Source organism: Thamnophis sirtalis, unplaced genomic scaffold (assembly GCF_051295495.1).
Source record: "Thamnophis sirtalis isolate CommonGarterSnake01/CBP01778 unplaced genomic scaffold, rThaSir2_p1.2 scaffold_11, whole genome shotgun sequence".
NCBI classification, from domain to species: Eukaryota; Metazoa; Chordata; class Lepidosauria; order Squamata; family Natricidae; genus Thamnophis; species Thamnophis sirtalis.
In genome coordinates, this window is record NW_028261391.1 from 34,913,844 (window position 1) to 34,929,857 (window position 16,014).

Consider the following 16,014-nt stretch of genomic DNA (forward strand, 5'->3'; position numbering starts at 1 on the left):
ACCACCACCACCTTTTGGATATTTTCCTGGTTGTAGTCTAAATGAAAATTATTTCTGGGAGGAAAATTATGTTCTAGAGGAAAAATCCCTTATTGGTTATGACATTACTGATGCTAAGGAAACTAAATGTGTAAATGCTAATTATTCATATCTAAATCTGCACTATTTTTAAATGCCTTTTTGTGAAGAGCTGCAGGCTAGATCTTACTAGGGAATTATAGTTTTGATTTATTTGTTGCATTTTGAGAGTAGCTGCCTTGATCAATGTAAAGGGCCCTGTCACTCTGCTTTTGTCTAGTAAACTTCTTTGGCAATGAAGAATATAGCAAAATGAACTTGATGGTTCTTATTCATTGACATCTACTTTCCTCACCTTTGAAAATGTGATTAGGTGGCAAGGTGTAGAGAAAGATGCTAATAACTTTGAAGAAAATGTGCAAGACAGTCAATGCAAAGTAAAAGAGAAGTCATTTTTCAGAAGAAATAATTTCAAAGTAACACAGCATGAGCTTCTTTTATATAGAAACAGGCAAAGGGAAATTTTGCTAGTATACTGTTTCCTAACAAGGACTATCTTGAAGGGTTAACAAAATATAAGGGAGGGACAGAAAACTAAATTCTATTTTTTTGTGCAGATCCTTGAATTGGTTATGTACTAATGTTTTCCCGTAGTATGCAAAGAAATAGGTGTGTGTAAAACTTAATTTGGAAGATGAAAGGTGATTGAGCTCAATTATCTCTTCAGATTTAAATGTTAATTGAACTGCTGAATTGAGTGTGCCTTCAATTAGATTCAGACATTTGATGAAGTTTTTTTACAACTGCACATGCACTTTTATAAAGTCAATTATTGAATCACAAAGTTGAAGTGGCTTTTGCCCAATTCATAAATACAATACAGCTCTCAATATCAACTGAATCAGATGATATACATAGAGACTAACACTTTTTGATAAAATATTTCACTCATCGAGACAACAACCACAGTAAGATAATCCAGACAATCTAAGAAAGTATTAGAAAAGGTATATTTCAAATATTCCAGATGTTTATTCAGATGGATTTCCTAACCACAGCATGAAGATCATTCTGTAAGTAAATAGCCATCAACAAATAAAGAGTCCTAACTGTTAACTTCTGTCATGCTAAGTGCCATAAATATTAAATGTCAGAGGCCAGACAACCATCTGTCAGCTATGCCAAAGCTGTGTCTTGAATGCATATTCTGTGCTGAGACACATTCTCTCTATCCCTTACACAATGCAATCATTCATTTTCTAGATGAAGAGGTACTTTAAGACCAAGCCTCTCATTTGGAGGACAAGTTAAAAGTTTGGACTATATTCACGAGCTTATGGAGTTAGGGTATCCTTGTTTTGTTCCCTAAAAATATGGTTCAAGGGCATTAATTTTGAGATTTGTTGGGGTTTTTTCCTTTTTCCTTTTTGCATATAATAAAATGATTTTTAAAAGTCTGAGCTAGGGATGATATGAACTCCAAACTTACTTTCAAAACTATATTATACAAATGTCTGTCATGAATAAGTTCACAGAGTACAGGTAGACCTTAACAATTTATTTAGTGATCAAAATTACAAGAGCACTGAAAAAAGTCATCCCATTTACAGCTACTCCATAGTCACAGGATCAAATATTGGGTGCTTCGTTATAGATCCTGGGGTCACATGATCACCATTTCCAATTTTCACACAGAGTTTCCCACAAGCAAAGTCAATTAGTGAAGCTGATTAGAAAACAGAAAAAATCCAATGGAAGTAACAGTTTTTGTGAGATCCTTGGTGCTGCTGGTTTTCTTGCAGACATTTCCTTACCAAAATAGATAACATCATCAGTGCTAGAAAAGCGTGGGGTTTGCTCTTATTTTTATATACCGGTTCTAGTAGCTTGCCATGTCAGTGTTGGTGAGTATCTCCTTGGTGGTTCATTGATTATGCTGTTGTTTACTGTTAGTTGTTTGTCTCTGTCAGTAATTCCTTTACAGGGATATTGTTTACTTGATTCTTGGTTAAGTATTAATCTTGGTGCCAATCTCTGGTTATATGGGTATTGATTGCTGATGAAGAGTTGCTTTGGTCTTTTTGTTTTTGTTTTTCATGCTTTTTGACTGTGTCTCTTGAGAAGTATGTAGATATTATTTATCACTATGTGCCTTTTGATGGCCAATTTGTCTGAATTCCAAGGCTCCAAGAATTATTTGGCATTTTTGGATTTGACTTAATCTAGGATGCTTAGAGTTTCCAAGTTGAAATTATGGTTGAATCTGTTCATGTTGTGAAATTTCATCATGTCTTCTGACGGTTGGTGTTCATAGATATACTTTACTAGTCTTTTGCCCGTTTCTCCTACATACTGGTAGTTACAATCCTCACAAAGTGCTTTAGATGACTACTGCTTTTCTGCTAGGTCTTCTGGGTCTTTTAGTTTTCTTAGGATTTTTTGTTTTGGAGGACTTTAGTTGGCTTGTGTGCTATAGTGATACCATGTGGTTGCAATAACCTGTTGGTGGTTTCTGAGATCTTTTTGATACACGGCAGTGTTTTTAATGGTACAGTTATAACCATAACTTGTTTCACATAATTCAAGTATAGTTTACATTCACTAGGTCATTTTTTTTCATTTTCAAGCACAACCAATGTACATGTGATTGCTCTTTCCTACATTTTTAACATGTAACATGTTTAATTTTACATGGCTATTCCTGAAAGTTCTCTAGGAAAAAGAATGATTCAGCAAGTAAAGATACCTACTTTACCCTGAGGCTAAACTTGAATCAAGCTTCATGAATTCCATTGATTTGAATTTAAAAAAAACACACACAAACACAAGGTGTTTGTTTTTTTAATGGAATTGGATAATATTTTCAAGAAGACTGCCTACTTTCAAATCAATACATGCAAGTATATTGTGGCTAATTTAAATTCTGGCTTTTAAAACATTAAAGACTCTGTATTTTTTTGTGTGTGTGTGCTTTGCAATGGGTATTCATTGTCCTTATCTTTCTGTTATTGGAAAACTTATCCTTTGTCTCCCTTCCTCCACCATCTAATCTTTATCCCTCTTCTATACAGAAGTATGAAGCAATGCTTAACAGAGGAACAATGCAGAACATTAGGTAATCTTTGCTGCTGCTTGAAGTATAGGTTTGGCTTGTTGCTTTAGGAAGATTCTTCATTAAATCACAGAGTTGATCCAATACATATGTCAATTAACTGCTCAAGGCATTTGAATTATGGAGGTTAGGTTCAGATGGACTACTGGAATTAAGATTAAATCTTAACGACCAGAAACTGTGCAAGAAAATTCCATATCCTGTGAATCATGAACATTTATTTTAGGTCATTTTTGGCTAAATCAGCTTTCCCTCCAAATAAACTAAGTTATCCCAATAAATAAACAATGAGACTCTGATACAAATCAGAGACAGGAAAGGAAGCTGTAGATGGATTATTTTTTGTAGTGATATCATATGTTATGTCCACATTATTTTTTTCAAATAAAGTATATTGCAGGGTTGTGGTTTTTTTCCAAAAAAGTGGGGGAGGGGCATAGTAGGTTTTAAGCAATATAATTTAATATACATTTGGAGGTTTATACATTATTTTACTTATAATTAGTCAAATAAAAGTTATTCATATTTTTAAAAATTTAATTAAAAGCATAGCATTGTCTATATTTCCTGTTTTATATTATGTCAAGCAGTGGGTTTACTTTTGTTAAAATGTCAGATATAAAGCTGAAATTGTCAAAATATATAAAAGATTCAAGCAAAGTGCAAGGTGCAAGAACTGTATACTGGGGAATAAAATCAATAACTTTCCAATGGCTGAAATGTATATATAAAACTAAAACAAAGAGAATACCATGTGTGAAATACATGGATTTTTTTGAAACTGGGGAAATCTGGGAGCTGAAATCCACACATTTTAAGGTTGCCAAGTTTGAAAAATACTGCTCTAGAATGTGTAAGGATAGGGAGGGATGTAAAATGTCAGGAAAAGCAAATCACAAAAATTGTTCCCCTAAGGTATATGTCTAATGGAATCTATTTTTAAAAGTCTTCATTTGGACGTTTAGATTTCTGCATCTCAGAAATATTGTTTGGTAAAAATTGTGTAGCATAGTAATTAAGATGTCAGACTAAGGTGGAAAGACCTGTATTCAATAAACTACCAACTGTAGAGAGTACTGGGTGGTGTGAGGCCATTACTGATCTTCAGCCTTATAATAAGTTGCTGCTGAAAGAATAAAAGGAGGGCAAACACTGTGTATGTTGTCCGAGTTCCTACAGGAAAGCTATATATGTAATAATAAAAACAAATAAGAAGTATGAAATTTAGGACTAAACTCTGGATGCTACCATATGCTATCCCATTGTTCCAATATAATTTCTATTGTTTCTTGTCATAATGGTGTAATACTTTTAAAGCACACTCATATACGCATTTAGAGAAATTTCACATGCAACATATTTATAATGCTGGTGAAAACAAAAGTCACATCAACAAGCAATTACTGAGGATAGGGAGGAGCTCAGGAGCTCCTCACCTCACTTCTTTTTCTGAATTACCGTATATACTCGAGTATAGGCCGACCCGAATATAAGCCGAGGCACCTAATTTTACCACAAAAAACTGGAAAAGTTATTGACTCGAGTATAAGCCTAGGGTGGGAAATGCAGCAGCTACCGGTAAATTTCAAAAATAAAAATAGATACCAATAATGTTTTTGAATATTTATTTCAAAGAAAAACAGTAAACTAGCGGTGTATTCAATGAAATACTTCACTCACCTCATGATGCTGATGTCCCGCTGTGATGATGATGTCCCGTGCAGCCGCGGGAGCGATGTCCCGCCTCCTATGACACACGGCACAGTGATTCCTATCATTGGATCACTGTACCAGAGGAGGTGGGATATCGCTATGTGGCTGCTTGCCATAACAAGGAGGAGGTGGGACATCGTTGCAAAGCGGCAGGAGGGGGAGGAAGGGGAATCGTAAGACAGCTCTGCATTACATTAGAACGTGAGGAGGGGGGATGGTGTGGTGCGCGCTGCGCGGCAAACTGACACAGAGGGAGGGGAAACTCACAGGGGCGCTGGGCCATTCACGAGTGTCACCCAACGGCATGGCCCCGCCCCTTTTTCTCCTCCATTTCGGGCAAATTTTTCACTGACTCGAGTATAAGCTGAGGCGGCTTTTTTCAGCCCAAAAAGTGGGCTGAAAAACTAGGCTTATACTCGAGTATATACAGTATCAAAACAGTATGTCACATTATTGCAAATTCTGAGTATTTGGGACTGTAGTGTATAGACAAAGGGCATATCACAATGTTACTGATACTCTTCCTCTTCTTCAAACACATACATTGATAGTTCTAATTGTACTCAGATATATTTGTTAAATAAAATATACCACTTTACTAAACTTTCAGTTCTTTGGGACTGTGATTAAAATAAACACAGATCAGAAATATGTGAATCTAGGAATGACACATATGAAAGAGAATATTTTGAAAGAATTACAGGGTAAGAGGTGAAATAAATTATGCCTTGATACAGAAATATTAGAATGATAAATACTTGAACATTTTTTAAAACTATGTATTATAATACAGAGAAGAAAGACAGCTAAAATGGAAAGCTGAAGAAAGATCATATCCTATGACAGCAACTGGATGAAAGATCAAGATTGTCAGAAGTAAAAGAGGAATATAAAGTTTAACGTTTTTTGATCAAGGTTAAAATAAGACAAGTTTCTATAAATGTCTGTTAACCCTTGATGATTTTTTTGCTGATAGAAAATGTTATAATTTATGGATATGAAAATGGATAAGGAATGGGTTAAGGGGGACGGACACACACACACACACACACACACACACACACACACACACACACAAAATATTGCTTCCTTTCTCTGTCTATTGGCTCATCACAAGAGACCATCCAGACAGAAAGCCATTATTTTTACTGTTGCCTTTGTTATGCAAGTGTGTGTGTGTGTGTGTTTATAACATTATGGGCTAATTAAGTTTGATACTTATTGGACATAACTTTTTTAAATATTTCTTGTTATTTTTTCTTTTTATTTACCTACCCATTTTATTCTTTTTTTTTAATCTCTCTTTTTCTTCTCTGAGAAACTTGATGGTTGCTTTTACTACTGCAATTAAAATGTTCAATAAATAATATTTTACAAAGAAAAAACTGTGTGAATCTAACACATTTTAGTTCCCCTTTTCTTAGTAAATATTTTCTATGCTTCAAAGGAGTATGTATCTGTTATATTCACTCGTTTGCACAGTGGCAGCATCGTAGCCAATGAAGTTTATCCGAGGTGTGATTATTGCTAATTGAAACTTTCCCTTTACACTATACTACAGATAATGAAAGAGGGGTTTTTTAAATAAATTTTTTATTTATTTATTTCCAAAACAAACATATGTTGCAAAAAGTATATCAGCTGGTTACAAAAAGCTTTTGTACATCTCTTCCACCATCATCAAATATAATTCATATTAATTAAAATGTCTTAACTCAAATATTTACTCTATTAACATCATCATACCTCCACTTTTATTTGACTACAGTTATTTAAACATCCTTCATCCTTAAATATACCAAGATTCAATCCATAACCACATGCTGGCATTTCATTTACTTATTTATAAAATCCTCCATTAACATTAAGTCCTCATCTCCTGTTTTAGCTAAACATCCATAATATTTAATACCAAAGATTTCTAATCCTCCATGTATATAATTTATCATTATCCTTTCTTTATTTAATTATATCCTATATCATAGCATTTTCCCCCTATTAAAATTTAACTGTATATAGTTTTTTTTATGATAATTGTTATTTTTATTAATAATCTTTATATATAGTCCAAAAATATTTCTAACCTTCCCTTCTCATATCCAATTATTACTTATCATATCAACTCAACATTGTATACATTACTATCATTATTAATTTTTATTTAACTATACCTATTACCAATGGATTTAGCTAAGTTTAGCTAATTTTGAATTATACTCTTCCATCTATCAACCTGTATCTCTCCAATAACAGAACAATCTTATATCTGCTGCCATTTGTGGGTCCAATTCTCCAAACATCTTTTTGAACAAGTCCATACGAAGAAATCTTTGCACCTTCTTGTCTGTGGTGTCTCTCATATAATGTTGATGCCCTCTTTTTGTTTCCCTTATCAGCTTGTCTTTAATTCTCAGCAGTGGTATCAAATGTTTTGCAAATAGTATTTCATAATCCATAAATTCTTTGATATTTTCTCCTCCTCCTGTGCCCTGTCTTTTGAAGTAAATTTTCTCTCCATTTAACTCCTCTTCAAATATTCCATTCTCTCCTCCCTCAGAAGTAAACCAATTGTCACGAATAACAACAAGCTCCAATTCTTTATCTCCGTTTTCATTCTTATTTTGTATTTGGAAAACATCCTCAGTTTTTTCCTCATAATTTGTTGCCAAAAACACCAAATAATCCAATTTTCTCTGAATTATGTCCTCTGTATCAGACAGTCTCTTCAATGCTGAGAGTATCTCTTGGAGAGACGCTTGAACAGGTGCCATGTTTATACGCAGTTGTATTTTTTCTTAAGAGCTCTGAAGCATTTGCAAGTGAAAGCAGCTGTACAATCTTATCAGATCAGCTGGAAACACTTTCTTTTTCAAGTCGCCCTGACTTCGGCAGTCTTAAAAGACTGGAATTTTTACTGCCAGACGAAGACTTTAAACCTGCTTTTCTCGGAGACTTGCGATATCTCCGAGATCAGCAAGATGTAACCTTCCTGCTCACCATCTCTTCGGGATGATTTAGGTTCGTTAGAACCCCCCAGCAATAAAAGTATCAAGTGCGATCTCAGAGCTTTGAGATCGCACGTCATCCCGTCACGGCATCCAGGCTCCGGATGAAAGAGTTTTTGTTGTTGTTGAAATTTGCCATTCTTGCTGTGGGTAGATCAAATGTGTATTTGATTATTTTCCAGAAACTGGGTACATGAGGAAATATTTTTCCAAAATGCATGAATATCTTCTATAAATGTTAAACAGTTTAGAAACCATATTCTACAGGAAGAGAAAAAAGAGGAGGAATTCCAGCAAGATTTTCTGAAAACATCGGGAAAAGTTCCCCTGGAACTAGTGGATTTTATAGGTGCTTCTTTGGACTCCAGTAGACCTTTAGTAAAGTAATTAGTACAGATTCTGATTTAGGCAGATACCACTGTTTTAGAACTAGGGGAAAAAACTGGAATTAATGGAATATTTGGCCAAATGGGAAACAAACTTATATAAATTTCAATTTTCAAATCAAAATTTTCATACAGATTATTTAGCAGCAATCAAAATCAGGAAAAAAATCTGAATAATTAAATTTATTAGAAAAACAGATTAAGGGGACGTGAGCATTCAAATTAGTACACTCCTTCTAAACATAAACTTCCACAGCCCAGCCTACTTTATGAGGTTGTGGGGAAAATAGAAGTGCATAATATGTTTGTTACCTTGAACTCCTGAATTAAATGTGAGATATAAATCAATCAATCAATCATCAATCAAACAAACAAACACACACACACACACACACACACACTTACATACATACTGCATGCAATTCAAACTAGAATATAAATTAGAATAACAGAGTTGGAAGGGACCTTGGAGGTCTTCTAGTCCAACCACCTGCTTAGGCAGGAAACCTTACACCACTTCAGACAAATGGTTATCTAATATCCTCTTAAAAACTTCTAGTGTTGGAGCATTCACAACTTCTAGAGGCAAGTTTTCCCACTGATTAATTGTATTGTCAGGAAATTTCTCCTTATTTGTAAGTTTCTTCTCTCCTTGATTTGTTTCCACCCATTGCTTTTTATCCTACCTTCAGGTGTTTTGGAGAATAGTTTGACTCCCTCTTCTTTGTGGCAGCCCCTGAGATATTGGAACATTGCTATCATGTCACCCCTAGTCCTTCTCTTCATTAAACTAGACATACCCAGTTCCTGCAACCATTCATATGTTTTCGCCTCCAGTCCCCTAATTCTTTGTTGCTCTTCTCTGAACTCTTTCTAGAGTCTCAACATTTTTTTTACATCATGGTGACCAAAACTGAATGCTGTATTTCAAGTGTGGCCTTATCAAGGCATTATAAATTGGTATTAACACTTCACGTGATCTTGATTCTATCCTTCTGTTTATGCAGCTTAGAACTGTGTTGGCTTTTTTGGCAGCTGCTGCACACTGCTGGCTCATATTTAAATGGTTGTCTAAGATCCCTCTACAGTTACTACTACTGAGCAAGGTACCACATATACTGTATCTTTGTTTTTCTTGCCTAAATGTAGAATTTTATTTTTTCACCATTGAATTTCATTTTATTAGATAGTGCCCAATGTTCAAATCTGTCAAGATCCTTCTGTATCTTAAGCTTATCTTCTGAAGTGTTTGCTCCTCTTGCCAGCTTGGTGTCAGCTGCAAATTTGATGAGTTCCCAATCTATCCCCTTGTCCAAGTCATTGATGACGATGTTAAAGAATACAGGGCCTAAAACAGAGCTTTGGGGTACTCCACTGCATACTTCCCTCCATGTAGATGAGTTCCATTGAAGACTACATGTTGAGTGTGGTTGCTCAGCCAGTTATGAATCCATCTGGTGATAATTCTGTCTAATCTACATTTTTCTACTTTATCTAGTAGTAGTTTATGGTCTATTTTATCAAATGCCTTACTGAAGTCCAAGTAAATTATATTGACAGTATTCCTCTGGTCCACTAATTTTGACATTTTGTCAAAGAATGCAATAAGAGTTGTCTGACATCATCTGTTTTTGACAAATCATGTTGACTTTTGGCTACTAGATAGTAATTCTTCTAAGCAAGTTGATTAGCCTTCTTCTGTATACATTTCACACAGTGGTTACTACCTTCTTTATTAATGTAAGAATCCACTCTCACAGTTTCATTGGTTATCATACAAGACCTAGACATAACTAATCAAAACTTGCTGTTCTAGATTTTTAAAAAAGGGAAATATATTGCTATTGAACTTGCTTGACTTTCTTTCTAAAAAAACTTGTCAAAATCCATGTCAATTCTATATAGAAATATTAGTATGGGAAATAAATATAAGATTTCTATATTTTCAAAGAGCTCCTGAGTTCTGTTGGCTCATTCCAGGACTGGATAGAACCTTTTTGTACATTTTCTTCTTTTGTTTCTTAAGTTACTTATAAACTATCCATCATCCAATATTGCTAAAGAAAGTGTTAGTAAAAATATTACTAAAGTTAAGCATAATGTCAATGTAGTATCTACAAAACAACAGGTTTCAATGTCATATTTTTTTTAAAAAAAAGTTGTCTCTAATAAAGTCAAAAACTAATATACAGTAATTTCACCTACACCTTTTTGTGGGAAGCACTCTGCACCTGAATACCACTGAAGAAAGGCTCCTCTTCTTTTTCATGGACTCACATTTAATGGGTTCACTACCCTTGATATAAAAGCACCTGGATATTGACTTAAGCTGACAATCTGAAAGCATGATCAAACAAATGTGGGAATTACTGAAAAGTAATGAACCGTACATTTTTGAATCACAGAAAGCTGGAAAAGAAAATGAAAGCAGGACAACTATTTCAGTTCAGCCCTTGGATTCATGGCATATTTATAAAATGTTAAAGTTTACCTTGAAAGCTAAATTCTACATTTAAAGTAGGGAGAATAATAGGCTTTTCTACATTCAGGTTTATGTAAGGTGTAATTTTGCTTCATTTCATACCAAAAGTCTTTGAAATAACCTGCCAATTTAAAAACTGTTTCAGACCCCTTAAGCTGAGCTGTCTTAAATCAGTGAATATCCCTAGGGATCCTCTCCCTGCCCCCAGCTATCATCGTTTTTAAAGACAAATTTCACTTCTTTAATAACATACAGTAGTTTATCTGTAAGGATATTGTTATTATTGCTAAGCTATAAAAGCTGTTTGAGGCATTTATTATTCAGCTAAGAAATTTCACAAGGTACTGGAATGATCTCTGCACTTCAAAAATACACATAAATACATACCTCCCCAACATACCATAGTAAAAATGTAATAGTTATTTATAAAATAGGAGTTTTCTAAGTAATAGCCTAATATTCATTTTGAAATTGTTTAAATAGTGGATGTATGCAATTAGTTCATCAAATTCAGAATTCTTTTTTCTTTTCTTTTGAGGGGAGGAGGGTGTAAAAATGTTTCCACATTTAGGAAACAGTAAGAACGTTCAAGCACTTTAATATGCAGCATTCATATTCAGGGCAGCTAATTTCAGTTCTCAAGACAAAATAAAACAGAATGTAGAACATACATAGCAAATGAACCTTTATGAGCATGTTGAATTTCTCTGGAGAATTGTATGCTCTTGTCTAGACAAATGCAGTGACCCCTGGCAAATATGTGTCAAGGAGGTTAAGGAATAGATTTTAAAACTGCAACCACTTAATGTCTATTTAATGTAAAAATATTCTTCCAAATTATATCCACGTATGTTTGAATATGCTGCTATTGTCTTCAGTCTTGGGAAATCATTTACTGTGTGCTAAGTGTGGGAACTGCCTTAACAATATCCTGGGTACTTTCAACCTTCAAGAAATCAGGATAATTAAAATCCACTATTACTCTTAAAAATGGCAATTCCAACTTCTTGTGAACATACCAGGATATTAGACAGAAACAGTCAGTCTTGCAATGGGAAACATTGCTCCTACAATTTTTACTCTTCTCCAATGACAGGACCTAGAGGCTTTCTACATAAATTCCTATTAAAAAGTAGAATTTTCTTCATTTAGTGCTTTTTTGGTGGTACTTCTTGTTGTAGAACAACAATCTAGTGCACACAGAGAAACAAAGTTAGGTTGGCAATTCTGCTCAGATCTAACTAGCTCAGTAGTACAGCTACTCCTGCCTGTTCCTCCATTTTGGTCATGACTGCAAGAGACTGGATAAGTTTACTGACCCCAAAAAGGTCTACTGTGATTCTGTAGAAGTTTCCATTATTTTAGAGTTAACTCATTTTTTCAGCTGATACAGACACAAAGACTTAAAGTTGAAATTAAAGTAGGAATTGTTTCATTATATCAAATAAAATGTTAATTATGTAATGTCTTATACTTAATGCTAATATTATGCTTATATCTATTTCCTAGTACTGTGTAACCTATTGGTTTCCTATTGTTATAAGATTTGTAAAAACTTACCATTAACTCTATACATTCTTATTTCTTTATTCAATTTCTACATATTCCCATTTCTGTAATTTTTATCTCAATATTTTCTTGTCTTGATTATTTCCTTTGTCTTTCTCATTTTTCTATTTCTTCAGTCTTTATAGGCAAACACAGTCTCTTAACAGCTGAAAACACTCCAATTGGATTGCCATTTTTTTTACTACTGGTTCAGGTGCGCATGCGCAGAAGCATCTGAGCAGATGGGCAGAGCTCCCACCACCACTACCACCAGTTTACCCGATCCAGGCTGAACTGGGTGCAACCCACCTCTGAAAACTCTATTCCTGTGATGGCAAATCTATGGCACATGTGCCACAGATGGCATATGTAACCATTTCTGAGGGCACACAAGGCGTTGCCCTGTCAGCTCCAGCACACATGCATGCTCTGGCCAGCTGATTTTCGGCCTTAAATTTCAGTTCTTTTTTGCTCTCGGGAGGTTTCCCTAAAGCCTGTGGAGGGTGAAAAACCACCCAATGTCCAAACTGAAAGTTCTGGACTTCTGGTTTGCACATTGGGCTGCAATCGTGATCCGACAAATGCGTGCCCAACAAAAGCACAGCGACGAAACCGTGGCGAGAAAACCGTGATGATGAAATCACGCCCACAACAGGGCACCGACAACAGCGCGCCAACAAAAGCGTAATTACGGTTAAGGTAAGGGTTAGGGTTATTACATTGTTTTCGCGTTTGTTGATGGCATGCTTTTGTCGCCGTGCTGTTGTCGCCGTGCTGTTGTGGGCGCAATTTCGACAGCACAGTTTTCTCGCCTCAGTTTTGTCAGTGCGCATTTGTTGTGCGTGCATTTATCAGTGAACCGGCTGAAATAGTGAGCACGTGTGCTTTTGACACCTGAGGTGAAAAAGATTTGCCATCACTGCTCTATTCCTTCTCTAAGAACTGTAGCATTGAACCTGCTCAGTCTCAACAATCCTCCATTCCTAGAACAGGTTTAAAGAACATTGTTTAATGTTGTATGCAGTGGACTTGTTCTGGGGCTTCTTTGCAGAAACTGGTCCGGCTTTTTCTTCCACCTTTTAGCTTTCATCAGCATGTCTTGCCAATCAGGAGTAAGTCCAAAGTTTGTTATTCCATTGTTTCATCCTGGAACTGCCATTGAGTTTGCTTAGATTGGAAATTTCTCTCCAGTTTTCCTGAATTAACTCATTTAACCCATTTGGCATCATATTCATCGCATGCATACCATGTTTGTTGGGTTTCTTCTATATTTTATGGGACCTAATTAAGGGAGAAAGTGACGTTGTCTTAAACCATTTCCCATGTTTATCTAATCATTGATTGAAATAAATACTCTCTCTGTCACCAAGAATCTCAGGAGTGATTATTCATGAACAGTGGTTCCCCCTTCTGCAGCATCTCTACTTTCTCTTTGCTGTTTCCCAAACTATACTACTCAACTTTCCCCCCCTTGCTTTTTCCCACAAGTGCAGAGTCCACTTTTTTCAGATCTATCAAATGCTGATCCATTTGGCTCCAAAGGGAATTGACTGATTTATTTATTACCCGGGCCTGATGCCTTTACTTGAAATAAATAAGTGACTGGCCCAAGGTCATCCAGGCAGCTTTCAGGCCAAAAGTTGAATTCACAGAGTCCTGTTTTCTAACCGAGTTAGAATAAGCAAATAAGCAAAAAATAACTATTATTTTTATGAGAAAGATAGCAAATATAGTTGGAAAGATAGCAAATTCTACTTTTTTTCCACTTCGGCTACATGACCTTCTTCTACTTCTGGAATTATATCATTTTCATTAAAGGGTTCAAATTTAAATCTTATGGAGGAAAGGGCGAGGGAAATCTGGCTCTTTTTTGTATCACTATTTTGTGATCACTATTATGTTAAATTCAAATGATATCTGAAATTTTAGACTGGAAGAGAAAGACTAGTATTGTGCTGAGTATTCACCACTGCTGACTATTCACCACTGTGAGTCTGAATACAGGAACATCAAAAATATGGAAAATTTAATGCAGATTTTCCATAAAATCAACATCACCATTAATAGGTAAAAATAAATCTGAAGATTATTTGTTCTTTATCTCTGGATAAAGGACAGAGAGTGCCATAGAGGTAAAATTTGGAGAAACTTTAGAGAAGCCATTGAGAAAGGCAGCTGAAGAGAGCAACAAAACAAAACAAGGTTGGGTGGGAAAATCAAAGATGGACTGGTGGAGGAGCAGACAGGCGGTAAGGTTGTGGAGTACCCCAAAACATACTGGAAGATTGCATGGGGGTCAAAAGCCAAAACTTTTGACTTTTTGTATAGTTTCACTAAAAGAGATGTGGTAGCTCAGTGGCTAAGACGCTGACCTTGTCGATCAGAAAGGTCAACTGTTCAGCGGTTCAAATCCCTAGCTCTGCATAATGGAGTGAGCTCCCATTACTTGTCCTAGCTTCTGCTAACCTAGCAGTTTGAAAACACGTAAGTAGAAAAATAGGAACCACCTTTGGTGGGAAGGTAACAGCGTTCCGCGTGCCTTCAGCATTTAGTCATACTGGCCACATGACCATGGACACATCTTCCGAGGTGGCGCAGTGGTTAAATGCAGCACTGCAGGCTACTTCAGCTGACTGCAGTTCGGCTGTTCAAATCTCACCGGCACAGGGTTGACTCAGCTTTCCATCCTTCTGAGGTGGGTAAAATGAGAACCCGGATTGTTGTTGGGGGCAATATGCTAACTCTGTAAACCGCTTAGAGAGGGCTGAAAGCCCTATGAAGTGGTATATAAGTCTAACTGCTATTGCTATTGTTATCTTCGGATAGCACTGACTCTTCGGCTTTGAAATGGAGATGAGCACCACCCCCTAAAGTCAGGAACGACTAGCACATATGTGCAAGATAGACCTTTACTTTTATCTTATAGAAGTTGCCAAGTTTGAGAACCACTGCCTTATAGTTTCACTAACAAGAAAAGGCAATGGAGGTTATTTTTTAATGCAAAAGGTAATATGTAACACCTATAAATATGTAAATATATGCCCAAATTAAAAAAAATATTCACCTGTTTAATATTACGTACTTTTTAAAGTCTGAAGTCAAGAAATAAAAATTCGCTTTTATTACAGTTCATATACTACATGGTTTCTTTTCATGCAATTCTCTAAACTTATGTCTGTCTAGGCATCATTTCTGTAGGAGAGGTTAATGCTATCTATGACTGGAATTCACTGTTTTATCTACGAACCGTTATTTGATTTTAGTTACATGATATATGTTAAATATTCAGTAAATGTGATCCAAGAAAATTAATTTTCTGTTTAAGCTCCCACATAATGAACTCTGGTAATATAATAAATATATTTTTAGCAACCATAATATGTGCATTGCTTTACCCTGATTGAAGAAAACAAAGTGTTCCCAGTGGAGAGCTTCTGGCTAACATAATTAGAAATTAGTTGGCATATCACATATCTTTGTGACTATATATAAACCTCCCCTGAATAATTTAAATAATAAATTCTGCCCCAGTGGAAAATAGAGCTCATATCTCTGAATTTGTTAAATGTTTTCATTTCCAGAGACATGTGCTTAGGGATATTACTAATAAATTTAAAACCTTGCTATAATCTCTACAGGTATTATTTATGTAAATCCTTATTCTACAGCATGCATTTATATTTCAGCTGTTACTCAGTTGCTATTCACATTTACCTGCCTGGTTGGAAGTGTAATCCATTTCCTTTCCCC

General features: G+C 35.4%; 1 protein-coding gene and 1 non-coding gene across 2 annotated transcripts in view; one reads left to right on the plus strand and one right to left on the minus strand.

Annotated features, from left to right (window-relative positions):
* The window catches only part of CLSTN2 (calsyntenin 2), a 250,215-nt gene that overhangs the window by 47,438 nt on the left and 186,763 nt on the right, over positions 1-16,014 (minus strand). The window lies entirely within an intron of this gene.
* On the plus strand, positions 6,314-6,456 carry LOC148043600 (U4 spliceosomal RNA). Its single transcript, XR_015698105.1, has one exon. It is a non-coding gene; the product is annotated as a U4 spliceosomal RNA (small nuclear RNA).